This window comes from Rhea americana, unplaced genomic scaffold (genome assembly GCF_003343005.1).
Source record: "Rhea americana isolate MKP2758 unplaced genomic scaffold, rheAme1 scaffold_137, whole genome shotgun sequence".
In the NCBI taxonomy this organism is placed as follows: domain Eukaryota; kingdom Metazoa; phylum Chordata; class Aves; order Rheiformes; family Rheidae; genus Rhea; species Rhea americana.
The window spans coordinates 258633-276343 of NW_028185450.1; positions in this window are offsets into that span (position 1 = coordinate 258633).

Sequence of the window (17711 nt, forward strand, 5' to 3'; positions counted from 1 at the left end):
ACCCTTTTAAAGTACTGTGCAAAGTAAAGAAATAYATAAAGCATGAGCCATATTCTACCATCTCTTCCAACAAAGAGTGTTGCTTCCTGCTCTGGGTAGCGATCATTGCAAGAAGGTGCACATACAGACTTCATAGTCCCAATTCTTCTTTGCAACACTGAATTCCCATCTGTAATTTTCCCATGAATGTTCCACTCTTTTAATTGTGGGAAATATCATACAAGCTATATGGTAAAAAAAGCCCAGCCCTTTCTCTTCCATTATTCGTTTCTAAAAAAACCATTAACCCTTCAAATAAAAGATTTTCAGCACTATGCCAAAACCTCACACAACATGAATAACCAAATCTTTAAAAAAGTTAAGCCTAACTCTGTTATCAGTCTTCCTTCCAACTAGCAACCTTTTTATAAATTTGATTGGAATTTAGATCAAATCCATCTAAAATTGTCAAAACAGCCACAAATAATAATGACCAATCTGGAGAGAATGGCAAGATCTTAATATTTGACAGTTAGTTAAATAGCCCTGCTTTGCTATATTATTTTCTTAAATCCTCACCATTTTATTGTGATAAACTGTGATTCGCGCACCTTGCCCAATCTATTTCTGAGGTAGATATCATAATCTTTATTTTTAAGCCCTCAATAAGAAAGAATTTATGCTTTAATGACTATATTTCAGATGTTCCTTGAAATTTCATTCTTTGTAGTTAGAAGTATTCAAATAATAAAAAAGCTCTGTGACTTCTKTAATTCATTGTGCCTTATACCTGTCTTTCTCTGATTCAGGTTTCTTTCATGAACATTAGGTTTATATAGAGATTACAACAACCTGAAAGTGTTGAGTCTTTTTGAAGCACCTTCACATGCAAGTGTCTTTTGCTAAAGAGAACACCTGTGCAAAATGTTTTGTTTTATATGCAACACAAGATTTTAAGTAGGGATAATAGATGTTGTTAGGCTACCTAGAAGATTTAGAAAGATAGATAAACACCATACTTCCAAGTTGGATACAGTTGCTGAGGCTATAATTAAATATAAATTATTTAGATGATCTGAGATAAAAATATAGTAGGTTTTCATGCAGTAAAGGGGTTGCTGGTGTGGGGAAAACATGGTAAGCAAGCTATAGCCTGAGGGAAAGAGGAAGACAGATATTTGATGACTGTGGAAGATTGAGATATGGGGAGTGGGAATTTGGAAATTATGCTGTATCATAAGTGGTACATATAAATGAAGATCCAGAAATAGGAATGTAACACAAAACGAATACCTATATTGTTTACCCAATTTTGGCATCCAGTACAATTATTAATTTTAGGTGCTCGTAGTGTGTTTCATCTAAACACTTTAGGCTTAGTTCCAGTTCTCAAATACATATCAGCTGAAYGCAAATGTCATGTGCTGTTCCTTGGGATTTCCAGCAAGCATCACAGGGGCAAGAGTCCTTAATTTTCACTCACATGATGATGAAGCTGAAAATACAGAAACAAAAAAGTATTTTAAGATCATGACCTCTTTTTTTCTTTTCCTTGTAAAGGTTTGAAATACTGTGCTGATCATCCTAACTCTGATAATCTCTAATTCTGAGGTAATTTGTACCCAAAGAAGGGTACTCAGAGACGATTCCATTCTGTTTTGGTCAGACTAACACAGAAAGTCGCTAAGGTCTAGGAGCTGACCAGCTTGGGRCAGCACGGGAGTTCAAAAGAGAATGGGCAGCATGGGGAAAAAAAATCACATACATGACAGAGGAAGGCAAATCACTGGCACTTCATGTACTATGCACAGTATTTGGCTTTTCACATTTTCAGAGGAGCAATAAGAATATCAGTATGCACATAAATGAAAAGGTGGAGGGAAGGCAGGATGCTGAGTTGCTGGCTAACAGTATGTACTTGTGTAAAGCAGTGGCGGGGGGGTTTCTTTGCTTCTGATAGACCAAGACCAACACTAATTCTTCTGTTTCTCGCTTCTGTTTCTTAGAGGCCACTGGATAAAGAGTCKTTTTCATTATGCTATCTCGTTGTTAGGTTCCAAATAAATGGAACATACATCAGTGAAAGGCTTTATAAAACACAGAATCACAGAATGGTTGAGGTTGGAAAGGACCTCTGAAGATCATCTAGTCCACCACCCCTGCTCAAGCAGGGTCACCTAGAGCACAGTACCCAGGATCACATCCAGGCGACTTTTGARTATCTCCAGAGAAGGAGGTTCCACAGCCTCTCTGGGCAACCTGTTCCAGTGCTCTGTCACCTTCACAGGAAAGAAGTTTTTCCTCATATTCAGGTGGAACTTTCTGGATTTCAGTTTGTGCCATTGCCTCTTGTCCTATCACTTAATAGTGATTGATACCACCACTGAAAAGAGTCTGGCCCAATCTTCTTGACACCCTCCTTTTGAGGAATTTATGGACACTGATAAGATCCCCTCTCAGTCTTCTCTTCTCCAGGCAAAACAGGCCCAGCTCTCGCAGCCTTTCCTCATAAGAGAGATGCTCCAGTTCTCTAATCCTCTTCGTAGCCCTACGCTGGACTCTCTGCAGTAGCGTCATGTCTCTCTTGTACTGGGGAGCCCAGAACTGGACACGGTACTCGAGATGAGGCCTCACCAGGGCTGAGTAGAACAGCAGGATCATCTCCCTTGACCTACTGATGACRCTCTTCCTAATGCACTTCAGGATAACATTGGCCTTCTTGGCTACAAGGGCACATTACTGGCTCATGGTGAACTTATTGCCCACCAGAACTCACAGGTCCTTCACCGCAGAGAGAGAAAAATAAATACAACAAAAAAAAATTAAAAAGATAAAATACAAGATAATTACAAGTGTAGAAGGAGACAAAATGAGGAGTTAAGGATAGAAATTTGGTATCTTTGAACATGTAAGAAGTAAAAAAAATACTTTTGAAAAATCTATTCATCATGCAAAGCTTCTGCTTCTGTAAGGGAACTAATAGGAAAAAGCAGAAGTGAAAGAAAGCTTTTTATTTGTTTTCTGTTGACAATTTATGTTTCCAGTAAAGTGCATAACAAATGAGACATTTATACTGCATAAAATCAAGGTTAACCTCATGCGTTTTTTAAATCCAGTTTTTGTTAACTCAAAAAAATGTTAGTATCCCAAAGCGGTGTCTCATGTATCTGCTTTCATTTATTGGCATGTGTTAATGAATTTATTTATGAATTTAAGAAAGCCACAAATATCCCTAAGGCAAAAAGCATGTGAATCACTCCCAAGACCTTCACATCAGGGAGTTACCAATGGTTCARCATTAGACATGAATTAAGTTCTTCCACATAAACAGTTACTTCTGACTAGCTGCCCAGCAACTAGTGCTGATGATTAGAGACCTGCTAACTCGTTCCCATTTTGTTGCTCTGTGCCATAACMGCTCACTACTCTGCAGCCTGCTTCCCCTCCAAGAGCACTGAAATTCAGCCAGCTCCAGCACCTGCATACGTCTGGGAGCTCTTGTGGTCTGACTGGTGATGTAAAGAGCYCTAATGCTGCTAGAAGCCTCACTCTTCGTTGCCAGATCCACCCCAAAGTTGCGTATGAAAATGCAGCATACTTACCTGAGCTGGGGATCAGGAGTGCTGGCACAGGTTGCTGTTGATGCCTGCCACAGTAGAGAGTGGGCTAAAGAAGTGTCCCTGGATGTGCCCCCTTCTGGGATCTTCTGTGTGGTGCAGGGAGGGCACTGCGGGGACAGCTGGCCTACAGATTTTCCCATATGGTCATCCTMGGACTTAGGGAACAAAACTAAGGATGCAGAAGTCTGCATCACATCTGACCTGGCTGTTCTACCTTGCATCTGACATGCTGCATTGTGCAAAAATTGTTTGGTGCTTTGTCGCTCAAAGACCTTAATATAATCCTCTGTTAGGCAGACTTAGCACCCCTACTTTCTACTATCAGCTGGGAGAAAAAGAATACTATAGCATGTTTAGAGCCCAAATCAGTCTAGAGCCTATTAGCATTTTCTTCCTGTCGTTTTGGAGGTGCAGTGACCACAGTGAATAAAATTCCAGCCTCTGAATGATCTTCTGCCTAAGAGGCAAACACATGAACTGACCCCTGCGGGTTTCACAGGGCAAGACTTTCTGCAGAGAGCTAGAGGCTGACTGAAGTTTTTGGAGTTTTCATTCCAGTGCGTGACAATGTGATTCTAGTTAGAAAACAGACTGTATGAAAAACTACCTTCTCCCTCTGCAGGTGTGCTGCTTGTGTGTCTGAGTCACAGACACACAATGCTAATGTGTGCTCATTAGCACACAGTGCTGATGTTATGGGCAACTCCTTTTTTTTAAAATAACTTTGAAAGGCCAGTTAAAGAGTGGACAAAATAACCTYTTAACTCAGGTGCTCTTAATTTAGAAGACAGTGATCATGCTTGGTACCTGGATCAGCAGTCTTATGTCAGAGCTGAAGAATAGCAATGTATGCTGTGAAAAGCCAGACTTCTTGTTGCTTAGTTTGGTTGTCCAAATGACCAAACTGAAGTTGTCTACATCAAAATCAATTCAAAAAGTGACTTGACAAATTCATGGAAGACAGTGGATCTAAGGGTATTAAATACTAATTCTGACTGAGAAAATTATTGCCCTTTGAATGGCAGAGGATAGAGAATTACCACTTCATGTTCTCATATTCTTCCCTAGACATCTGTAATTTTAGGACAAAAAAAGTCTATACTGAGTAGGACAAACAGTCCATTTAGCCTCGTAGTGTGTTCTAAAGCTTGGCCGAGAGTGGATGTATAGTTTAAGAACAGTGAGTTTATACTAGCGACATATGACTATTTATATTGGCCACTGCTGGAAACAGAGCACAGGGCTGGACTGGCACTCAGGACTTGCTGCGTGAGGGCTACCAGCTGCCAGCTCCAGCAAACACATCAGTGGGAGAGGAGGGAGAGAGACACAAACCTGCCAAACTGCACTGAACTGAGTATAAGCCAGCCAGGAACATCACGGATGTTTTTGATTCACACAGTTCTTGCATCAGAGTGGAAGATCCTCTGGCTACCAGGAATGTAAAAAGAAACAGTGCGTTGGAACACAAAAAGTGATGCATTTTTAACCTTTAACTTCACAAATTTTGCTCTTGTATCTTTATAAGGTGTCTGAAAGGGTTGCAGTTTCCTTCAATCTACTCACTATTCAAAACAATCTGACAAAAATGACCATAGTTTGTAATGCAAAAATACATGCACAAGCCACAGGGTGCAATTCTGTTTTTAATGGAGAGATATCCTTCTCAAATTAAGTTTTCTATAGAAAATACACACAAGATATCCCTACCTGTAAGCACATAAGGCATTAGCAATTAGGAATTTAAATCAAATTATAAACTTTGATTTAAAAAACATAGATTCAAAAATAAGTAAGTGATACTACCCATTTCTTTGCTGTTTGGATTTCAAGAGTTTTAAGGTTTATATTTTTCAGCTCTTCCCAGTTCCTGCGAAGAGCAGAAATATACTACCATTTTTAAAKGAAACCTGAGACATGTTCATGCGATTGCAGGAGATGAAGTTTTAAAGAAAGTGCAAGTATCATAATATAGCTAAAATAATAAGAGTAAAGATTAAACATAATGCATTAATCATTTTAACTAGGGTTATTTACTAAAATACTTAAAAATGTACTAAAATGTTGATTCAGAGCAATCACAGCTCACTRTTCTAATGAATATGCATGTAAGTTTATTTTCAGCTCTCATTCAGACTAAAATTCAAGACTAGTAACAAATATGTTAATAGGAAAGCATATAAAAATATTTTTTGTATGGGAATGATGAACCTCATTCCAGAACAAAGCAAAATGCACAAATGTGCAAATGTACAAATGTGGAATTTGGTGTCTCCCTCTCTTAGAGGGGTTGAAAATCCCACCAGAAGAGCAAAAGACWGGTGCCAAAGGCACACAGGAAGGCTGTGCCACAGCTAGGAATTTAATCCAAGGTTCCAGAGTCAAAAAAAAGTAAAAAGAGTAAAAAAGATATATATATATATATACTTTTTGATAATAATCACTGTATAGTACCAGAATGCTTGCTGGCTCGCACTGGGAGGGTTGGGACTGGCCCATGTAAGTTAGCTGAACTTTCAGTCAAGAGAAAGAAAAAAAGAAAGGAGCCACACAAAAGTGGCAAGATGTCCACTTCTACAGGGTTAAATGGTTGGAGTCAGAAAAAATATGGACAGTGGAAGTTATCAAACTGTATTGCATTCGAGGATGTGTTGACATGGGAGAGGAGAGGACATTTCGCATCTCAATATCCTGATGAGTGGCACGTAACTATTGTGCTGGAGACAAGGTCACTTAAAGTAATAAAGGATAAAAACTCTCCACCTTCATTTGGCAGAGGCAGAAGCTTGCTCTCATGCCTTCTACCTCCTAGATCAAGTGTCCAACCACTGTATTGATGACCTATCTCACTTTGACTCACCCTGCCATTTTGGTTTGCTCAACAGATATTACATGCCTGTTTTTATCAAAGCTTTCAAAAGAGTTAGTTCTGTGCCTAGTGAGGAAAAAGTCTCAGAAGTTGTTTTGCTTTGTCAAGATATCCTTGAGAAGAGATCCAGGGCTTCATGGAAGAAGAAGTCCCAGACTGGGCAGTTGACTCYCTAACTCTTCTTCTGTGAGTCCAGCTCAAGTAATTTTTGTATTAATGGCTCTCTCACCTCACTTCCTTTACTTTGTGACATTAATATGCTAGACACTAACTCACCACTCTGGAGACATATGTTAGAGAGGCAAAATATCTAGTCATCTTTAGGCGGTTTGCCACCATCCATCATCGAGCCCATTTCAGAGACAACTGCAGAGAGTTGGATCAGAAAGTAGATTTCAAACCACATTACACATGGGAAACAAATACTGTCCAGGAAGCCTTTTTACAGGTCTAAATTATAAATCATTCCTTGGAAGAATTTTTGTTTTGGAGAGGGATTTGGTGAGATGCTCCATTTGACCAGACAGCTGGGCTGCTTAATCATTTAGTATCATTTACATCTGTACCAACTTATTTGACCCACTGTGCATATCTGGCTACAAACCTTCAGTGGGAAAGAAGAAGAAATAACATATATGTGCATGTGTGTATAAATATATATTTATATATAATTACATATACTTGTAAGTATACACATACCATAGTGTCTGATGAGATACATCATCTCATCTTATGTTAAAGAAAATTCAAGAAAGAAAGAATTTGTTTTTAACTCAGTTCATTGAAGACAATGAAATTTCAAAGGCAAGAAGAGTTCTTATGTTAATAAAACATTTCAGCTTCTGCAGTACATGGAGTTTTTGTTACATGGAGCTAATGCTATATAAGGAACATAACAGGGACAATTAACAAAAGTGAGCTTGATTAATTTGTTTTGATTTTCCACACTCAGAAAGATGATGCAAATGAATGCTTCAACTGTTATAGAGCTAACTAGATTTTCCAAAAAGCTCTTAGCGATATATGTAAATACATAGCTACATGTATATCCATAATACAATATTCAGCATAATTCAGTGTAGCGTGATAATTTTACTGCTCACACACACAAAAAAAATAAATGTAAGTAAGCAAGCATATGAAGAACTAGGGGAAAAGATAAAACTATTTGCAGGAGAGAATGCTAAGACCTAGAAACGTGCCTGGTGAAATGTTTATATACAAGGAACATAGTACTGAAGAGCCCTAATACCAATTCTGTGAGTCATTTGATCCTTAAGTATGGGCTCCCTGAAGTAACTAAAAGGAGCTATTCAACGTGCAACAATTGCCATCTATCACTGCTTTACTTCATCTTTCATTTAAAACATGAGAAAAATCCTCTTTATGAGCCTTTACTGTGYAGGATTCTTGTGAGTGTCTCACCTTACAGTCAGAAGGGTATCTAGGAAAGACCACTCTGCTGTTGGCAACTGCTGTAYGGCCACAGACACCACAATAACAACTGCAGATCTACTCCTGCCTTCAGCTCTTGTCCACAGCAATGTGAAGGTAGCACTGTAGCGCTTTTGAAGATACTGTTTGAAAGAGGGTATGGAACCTGAGAGCAAACAGATGATGAAAGTTTTCTGCTTTCCCAAGCAGTTACGTCTGCTCAGGAAGACAAAAGGCAGAGGATGGTGGCACATGCCTCACAGAGTCAACAGTCTCTTCGAGTGCAGCATATTTAATTTGGGGTTTAAGAACAATTCATCCCTTTGTAAAGATTGCCCGCGGCAACCACAGTGCTGTGAAGGTCAGTAAGAATGGCTTTATCTCCCGCTTACATGTTAGTCACACAAACTAAAGCCTATGAATTGTGCAACAGGGTGATGTTTTGCACTTTCAGGTTCACAGGTCTGTACTCCATTAAGTGTTCCCCATCCCACCTGTGTCTTATGCATGCTGTTCCTCAGTGTTTCACTATAAACCCACTTCTGATACCTAATTAGTCGTACAAGGCTATCCTCTCTAAACTATACRGGCACACTCTTTATAACGGAATTTTAAACAAAACCCAGGTTAAAGACACAAAAGGGATAGGCTGATTGCATTGGTACACCCTATTGTARTAATTTCACTTGATAGCACTAAGCAACGGAGCAAACCTAAATGTTGTCAAGCAAAGGAAATTCTGCTGAAAGTGACTTAGAGCACAATTCAAGCCCCCTCCTAAGAGGCTGAGCTCTTTGGAGATTATTCCCAGGACCTGCTTCAGGTTCTCAGTGTGGCTCAGTGTGGCCAGTGTAAAGGGAAGGACTCAGGCAGMTCATTCAGAGCACTTGCATTGAATGGATCCTCTGCAGTAGCACCTCTCTCTGCATTCACCATATGCAGAACGCAAGAAAAYGAAGCTCTGGATTCATCATCTCCATTTACATTCCTAAAGTGGACAGTTTTGAATATCTGCTAATGTACATATTTGGGCTGTGATTTGCAGAAATCCAGTATCAGCCCAATCCGCTTGTCAGTACATTCATATTCAATAAATTGCTGACGTTTCTATAGAATTTTATGCATGCCATGTGCTCAGTAACTGAGCGTGGTTGTCAGGCAGCTAAGGCTGGCCACAGTTACAAAACTTGTTTACGATCACACAACAATTCACACTAGGAATAGCAATCCAGGAGTCACACTTCTCAGAACATTAAGTAACATCCCTCTCTCTTACATCCATTAATTTGGGTGCTTTTTCTAGTATCTTGAAAAATTCCCCAAACATGGATTTCTAAAATAAAGTGACATAGTAGAATTTGCAGCAGGAGGAATTCAATCTTTCCTCCATACTGAGTTTTTTCTACAGTTTTGTATTTTAGACCTAAACTTTAGAAGTTTCTGCTGAAAACATTTGAAAGGGACTTAAAATCCCAAGAGCCARTTTCTGGATACCTAACGTGGGCATCTTAAATGCTTCAAATTTTCAATAAATTCAGAGCAATTTCCCAGTAGGATCAGACCTGTTTAACAGGCACCTGAAAAAGGAGGTATCCAAATATCCCAGCCACTCTTGGGAACTGTGCMTTGCCCTCATGTAGAGGTGTGCTTTTGACCCCAGACGAGAACTAGAAAATGCCCTTCAGTCTAGCATTCCAGCAAATGACAACAAAGCTGCCAGCTTCACAAGGACATGCTAAAGCTATTTTTAACATCCTCTGCTCTCTGTCACTTATAACACCCTTTCTGAAGGCTAAAATAGAAAACAGATTCCAACATGCACAAACCGAAACCCAGTAGTTACTTTTGGCACCATCTGACACATTCCTAATAGTCTCAGCAGGGAGGCCAGGAACAGGCTGGACATAAAGCCACTGAGGTCCCATCTGAAAATAATTCAGCCATATTCAAAAAAAAATGATTTAAAAACTTGTAAGCAAGGAAAACCTCTTCAAGTAAGAGTATTATTATATATGGACAAAATAACTTTTAAATTCAGTTTTACAGAACACAGAATGYTACTTCCCCTCACCAAGGCACAAGTACTGAGATCTTTGCTCATAGAAGTAACATTACTAAACCCAACCAGACAGAATACAAATGTGCTACCAAGTCAAATAGTAGATACATTAACAGAAGAGGGAAATCATGTTTCCAGAACTCCAGCCACATATAAATCCATAAAAATCAGATTTGTTCACGCAGATGCCCAGTAAATTCTAATCAGATTCAAATTTGGAGGTCATGCTTTTGCACTAACTCTCGCTGGTGTGCACGGGAAGTAGCAGCAGTCCCTCGTGAAGAACAAATAAACATGCACTGAAAAACCCCACCAGTGGTTCAGCAGCAGCACTCATTAACGAGGCCCTGTCCCACAGAAAGGACTTATTATCAAGAAGCCCTGAGCAGTGTTATTCAATGTGCTCCTTTATTGCCAGCCTATAAAGCAGCCTTGACAACAGAAGGTTACGAAGTTTTACAAAGGGAAACCCRTTACCTGAAGCACTGTAGCACAAAGAGAAACAGAGGAACATTTCCTCAATTTTTCAAGAAGGTGACCAAGAAAACTGGCTACCAAGATCAACATTAATTTGATTTCTTTTCTGGGTAGACTATATAATACTGTGCCTCTTGGAGAGCATCCATCTTAGACACAGTGAGTGAGCAACAACAATGAGAAAGCAGGTGGTGGGAAAAGAGGATCCAGTGAAGTAGTTCCCTTTTTAACCTTTTTAAGTATCTTTTTAAATGTTGAGCTCAGCTCCTGTGGGATAGAAACCTGGAGATCCACTGGTGTAGTGGGAAACTGAAAACCAGAGATATATGGACCTTGATCAACAATTTGCTTATGCCAGCTTTTCTCARAAACAGTCACTGATTTTTTTTATACCTAGTTAGAATCTCCAGTTTGAGCAACACTGGCAGAAGATCACTGAGAATGTACATCTATGCTTCTCCAATGTAAACTGCTAAAATGTGGAACAGTTTAAAAAGTACTGAGGCTACATCACTATACCTCAGTTGCTTACGTCTCTCAAGATGGTTGGAAAATTTAATAAAATAATGTTCGGAAAGGTCCCAAAATCTTTAAATGAAAGATAGAAGATTAAGGAAAAGCATCTTTAATGGTGCCCTGAAACCAAAAACTAACATAAAGAAAGTACTCCATCATAATAAATTACTGTTTGAATTGTGCCTTCTTGAGAGTGTGAGTGTTACTTTTGTGTGTGCATTATGTGCACAGTAGATAATAGTATTTTAACCTGATGATAAGCACAGCCCAATAAAGAAAAGAGCTGAAGATCAGGTCAGGACAGTTAAAGGTGAGAAAGAGAGACTAGATGAAATAAGTCTAACTGAAGTTTCCTCTGTAGAAGTGACATTTTTATTTTAAAATACAAAGATCTGGTGCAAGATAGTTACATTGTCTCTCATTTAAAAGAACTCATTTTAAACCTTGTGGCTACGCTAAAAAGCCAACAAAGAGACGACCTAGGTGTAGCCTAAAGGTTAAAAAATTACAAGTCAAAGAAAAAGAATCACAAGTATAAATAAAACCTAATCCATCAACCCAGAAATACCACTGATGACTTATCTCAGCATTTTGAGAGGGGCTCAATACACAATTTGAGTCTTAAGAGCAGACAGGTTTGGACAATAAATCTGAAATCCAAAACTAAGCATCCACTAAAATACAAGGATGCTTCAACATTTTTTTTGGCATGAGGGTGTATGAATTTGGGGAGAAAGTAAGCTACAGGCATCTATTTACTTTCAGCCTTATGAGAAAGAAGTAAAGAATGTGGGTTTACTACAGTGCTCTAGGAGCATAGACAGGTTCAGAGCTACAGAAGGAAGAGGGAGGCAAAGGATTCCTCATCTGCATCTAGCAGTGTCCAGGGAGCATACAAGAATTCAGGCTGGCTCTTTTGAAAACCTTTAAATTGGTTGGCTGAGTTTGGTCGCTTGAGGACTTTTCAAACCCCTCTTGACGCAACTATTTTATTTTCACTTACAGATAACCTTTGTGAAAATATGCATTTGAGATAACCACACATAATTCTGTAAACCTTCACAGATTTTCACAGTGCAACAAATAATGTTTGCCAACCCACATTTTTTCCCTAGAACATCACGCTGCAGTTTCTCTTCTGATTCAGTGAGGCTGCTTGAATAAATAAGTCTCTGTCCCTCCAGTGCTCTATCATTCATATTCAAATTGTTAGACTACATATAACTGTTTTATCCCTAGTACAGTTATTCCCTCAGCCTCTCTTGCTTACATATCAGCTTGTGTTCAGGATTATTAAGTGTGGGATGGAATTTATAGCCAGAGCAAAGCCTCGTTTGTCATCTGAGTTTTGCTACACTGGAATTAACTCACCAGCACCTGCGTACTGACTGACGAAGAAAAGCTCATTTCAGTTGATGGTGAACTACAGCATTTTTCACCACATAACCCTGCAGCGAATCGTTTCCACTGGAACACAAATCACTAGCAATGCAGTCCATGTTTTAACATTTATTGGGTTTTTCTCTTGACTAAATCTGACCCCTGTGTTTGCCTTCGTTAGGCACCAAATTGTTCAGCTAGCTTGGCAGAATAAACTAACCAGGTTCAGTCTGACTTCAGGCTGAGTGCTCTTTCTCCTGAGCTTGGGTAGATTAAGCATTGGCAATTTAAACCCGTTACTGCCTCCGTCCTGCTGCCGCGCTGGCCATTACTGCCCTGGTGGCAGAGTGGCAGAAGTAGGCACGTGCCGATCCCTCGGCTGCCCGAGGACGCTGCCCAGCCCAGCAGTCCCAGGAGTGGATCAGCTCTCGCAAACCGGCACAAATTGCATGCGCGGGGGGAGCAGCCTCATGCTGCGAGGAGGGGCARACAGCCAGGTGGTTGGTTTTAAACCACCACAGCTTAAATGCCCCCGAGCTCGGGAATCGGAGCCCTCCGATCACCTCTAGCCCTCCAAGCTCACAGGGCTTTTAACCACGAGGGTACCTAAGCACCAGGGAGCACTGTGGCGACTCCCAAAGCGAAAGTGCTTTTGGTTATAGAAGCAGAATTCAGTTGTTTATTTTCTAATATACTTTCTGTATCTTGGTTACAGCCTCTTAGCACTCACGTATGCTACTCGAGCTGTAACCGCTGCCTCAGCAGGTGGACAGATCCGAGCGTCTCAGTCCTCGGGTTAACACAGGCAGCTCCTGATCTTCGGTTGCACAATAGCTCACAGACCCACCTGAAAGAATCGCTGCTGCTACTCACCTCTCACAGAATTTGGAGAAAATTAGATGCCTGCCTCTGAGCGTGTCATTACACTTCTGTAATATATGAGTATTCAAACACAGCTGCAGAGGGGAGGAAGAGAAAATAGAGTGATGCAAAATCTCAGGATCTGTTACAACTTTTTTTTTTCTTAGTGTAACAGAGCTTACTAAAACCAATCGCACAACCACAGCAGATCGCAGGTAGTATCATTCCAAGTTTCATGTGTGCTACAGAAATAYTCAAAACTTTTGCTTCAGAGCAGGAAAGCAGAGAGGAATCAGTTCAAGGAGAATTCATCATTCCAAGATGCATTTAGCATTTGACTTTAAGGAAATACTAAGTTAAAAATCCACTAGAAGGCAGTTGGACATACACACCCACACTTGACAGATAGACATTGTAGCGTAATCTCTGCTTCGTGATTTTTCAGGGCTAAACCCTTCCAGCAGCTTGTAGCTCTCTGCTCAAGTACTCTGCAGTTTATATTTCTGTTTTCTTCTTGTAGCAGTTACTAGGAAGCTCTGGAAGTGTGATTTTAACATGCAGCATGTGTGAAGGCAGCTGGTCAGGGATTTTATAGTTTTTGCAATTACATGCAAAACTCTGAAGTTTATTTGTCTGCTTTTTTTTTTTTGGTATAGATTTTTTTTTTTTTTAATTCCCAGAAGGCAGGGTGGTCCTTCCTGTGATCAGTTCAATGTATTTGTACGCCAAGAATCTAGAACTCGGTATCTGCTGTGCTACATCCTTCTTATGAAATTGTATGCAAACTGTTGCAAACGTTCTTTGCATCTTGGATTCTTGCAGCTGCCATAATTATTGCTACCCCATTTTATCTTGTCTGGGAAATTCAGATTTCAAGTTCTTTAGAGAGAAGTAATTTCTTTTGAGCTGCTGGTATTCTGCTTAGCACAGTGGGATTTGCATATCCATAGGGCCCATATGATTTGAATGAGAGATCAGTAAAAAGCAAGAAAAATTTGGGGAAATAGACTTTTTCTGAGTTTACAGGGATTTTGTCTAACCCAAATAAAGACCTTTTTTTTGATCAACACAAGCATGAATGAGCAGCACAGACTAAGGAAAAGGCTGTACATTAGAGTGGTATTCATCACTCTCACTCTGCTTCTCCACTCAGGTTTCAAAAAAACTCAGGAATTTGGGATGAAAAAATACAAGAAGCAAGGTAAGCAGTGAAAACACGTGAAAGCACTAAACTGAATTTGCAGGCAAAGCAGTCAAATTTTAGGATAGAAAGCTCACATTTACTAGGAAGCCAACAAAACAAGCACCCCCTCACTTGGTCAGGAAGCAAAACCCTCAGTCATTGCTCAGTCATTAGCTGACTCACTTCTCCCCTCTGGGCAGTATCACATATTCAGACTCCAGCAATACCTCTGGGATGCACCAAATTGTTCAGCCTTTCCTACCACCTTACTTCTGCCTCTCTTCATACGCTGTAATATTGTCTTTCACAGCTCTTACACGAGCTCCCTGGTTCATACTGAAACTAAAACTCTGCAGGATCTTCAAGTATCTGACACCTTGCACACTCCCACTCAGGGAACRTAATTCCCTAACTAGATCATATCCATGCGACAAGTTTTTTAATGTCTTCAGCTGGAATAGGACAATGCAAAGGACCTACTGTTTCCTTACTGTTCTTACGTGAACTTATTTTCAGCTAGACTGTATATATAATTAGATTATTCACTACGATGGGATCACTTTATTATAAACAGAAAAAATGGATTTATCACAATTCAGTTACACTGCTGCAAACATGGAACTTAGGAAAAGTCCGTAAGCATGGCAATGAAACCAGAAGAGATAAGATACACATATCTAAACTTGTGCTTTAATATTCAGGGACACACAGAACTTATATGAGTGTAGTCTTTAGGTATTCAAGCAGATAAAGATAGAATAACATTGTCATTTGATACTACTTCTGTTTCTGCTCAGTAGGGACCTCTGAGTACTCCTTTCTCTGAAAAATTGCTCTATCAGTCCATTAATTTTGTGCATCTGAGAAAAACTTCCAAGAGAAAGCAGGGAAGGAGGAATAAATTCCACATTTAGGTCCGAAATAGAATTATTCAATACAAGAGTGAGTGCAGCCACCATGTCAACATATCTGTATCTCCCATGCTTCCAGATAACGTAAGTTAGGGCACATGCTCCCTAAAGCTTGAATCTGTGTTCATTTTTAGCTATCACAAAAGTCAAATTCATAACATCTCACCAGCTTCAGCAGAAATTCTCTATCTTTGGCTCCCCTTCTTGTCAGCTCTTCAGTTTTCTTACTAGCAGTTGCATATGGTTATGGAAAGAAATTACTTCTCCATGAAAGCCAGGCCTGGACAGAACCACTTTTTTATACTTCATGTTCAGTGAGAGGCAACAGAGAAAGCAGAGCACTGGTGTGGCATGTTCCTTTTTGTCTGCCAATGCTGAAAACAATTTAGTACAATGAAATGCAAGAGTTAAAAAAAAAAATGCTAAGGCACTGAGGTGCCAGGTCCTTCACTATGCTACACAGTTGCTTCATGAAGAAACAGAGCAGTAAGATAATACTTCTCTTTGTATGGTGACAGAATGGTGCTGAGAAGCAGATTACTGAACAGAGCCAAAGTGGTGCTTGGAAGAGCTAGTCCGCTTATTGRTGAGCTTTGGGAAGCTCTGTACTGACCATGACTCTCAAGGCATACTCTGCAACTAAGTCAGCAGACTTTGTTCATGTGCTATATGTAACTTTACTCTGTTTCTTTACCATTCTGCTTACTCCTCTGTTCACTGATCTTATTAAATACTTTATCTCACCAGCCTGAGTCACCATGGTATCATGTCCCTTTTGTGGCACATGCTCTCCTCTCCTCATGCTTCCTCAGGTTGTTACCCACCCACTGGCCTCTACTCAGAAGAACTGAAGCGAATCCCTGAACTTGTCTGCTCAGATGGGAAGCCCTCCCACGAGGAGCAGTTGTTTCCAGACTATTCCAGTGTAGGCTCAAGTYCCCTCCCCAAGTTCAGAGCTCGTGCTCATAAACTCTTCTCTGCACAATTAAATTTGTAGTGCCACACGGGGGAGCTGGTGCTGTGACTAAAGCCTTCACTTCTAGATCAGAAGAAAAAGACAGCTCAGCAGCACTAACAACTCCAGCCACTGGAAAAGGTTCTGAAAGGGCTGGTTAAAAATGGTAATGTATAAATACATAGTGAACACATTTTAATAAAGATGTTCCTTTTCAAAGTTATATTCTGGTTGCTGAATCATCTTCACAGCACTTTTTACTTTGATTATGCATTTACAGGCCTTGCTTTATTTTTAAATAAAAACTGAGGTTCTCCTGTAATCAGAAAATTCTAGAAATACAAAATTCATTTTAGCAAGAAATATTACRTGACTAAAAATAAAAGTGTGAGAGGTGGCAGTTACTGATCCTGCCTTGAGAAGGCAGCCAAACTCAGTAACTCATAAACCTTATCAACTTTGGGTTTCTGTTAGCTTGACAGATTGAATAAAATGCAACTGCTATATTAAAAAGGCATAAGCAAAGCAAACTGAGTAGTGGGGCTCAATCCCAACCGTTCACTGAAATGACTTACATAGATAATAACCAGTCTTCAGCTAACTTTACTCCATGCTKAGCCATATTTGGCTGTGAAACCATCTTGACAGCTGAAGTGATAGCAGGTATGCAAGCAATCCAAAAAGCAGGTAATGTGCCTAATCATATTCAGCAAATAGATGGACCTGAAGTCTGTTCRCAAACCATTAAAATCACAATCATTGCTGTTGAGATGAATCCAATCTTAAAAGTCACCTCTTAAGTTATTCAGAAAATRAGCAATTTGGTAACCTGAGGATATGAAAAATGTCAATCTAAATCCAAAGAGATAGTTTCAATGCAGTTGGTAAGAATGGAGATAACTGACCTGCCAGAAGACCAGCCATCTGACAGGGGAAAATGGACAGGTATGGTCCACACCTGGGCTGCAGGCTCCCTGTGAGGCAGAGTCCCCTTACAAAGCATCAGTGTCTTGTATGCAACGTATCGTGCAGGTCTGGGTGTACTTCTGAGCTGCACGATGGAAGCTGTCCCTTCCATAGGCAAAGACAATTTCTTCACGGACATTTCATAGTGAAGGACACAGAAAGACAGCGCGAGAGCACCGCTCTTCAACTACATGGCTCCTGTGTAAGCAACCGAGGTCCCGGGACGCCTCGGCCGAGCTCCCACGTAACTGCCTGCCGAGGCAGACGAGACACGGTGGGGCTCCCGAAGACGAGCGCTGGGCGCTGCTGGCGAGCTCTCCAGGGACGTTCCCCTCGCACCCTGCTCCCCAGAGGGCCGCAGCGCCTCGCTGCATCGCTCGGGGCAGCCGGGCGAGGAAAACGTGCCCGAGCAGGCAAAGCAACGCGGCCGTGCCGACGCCCGCCGAGAAGGAGCACGCCGCTCCGGCGGAGGCGCCGCCGCTGCTCCGGCGAGAGGAGCCC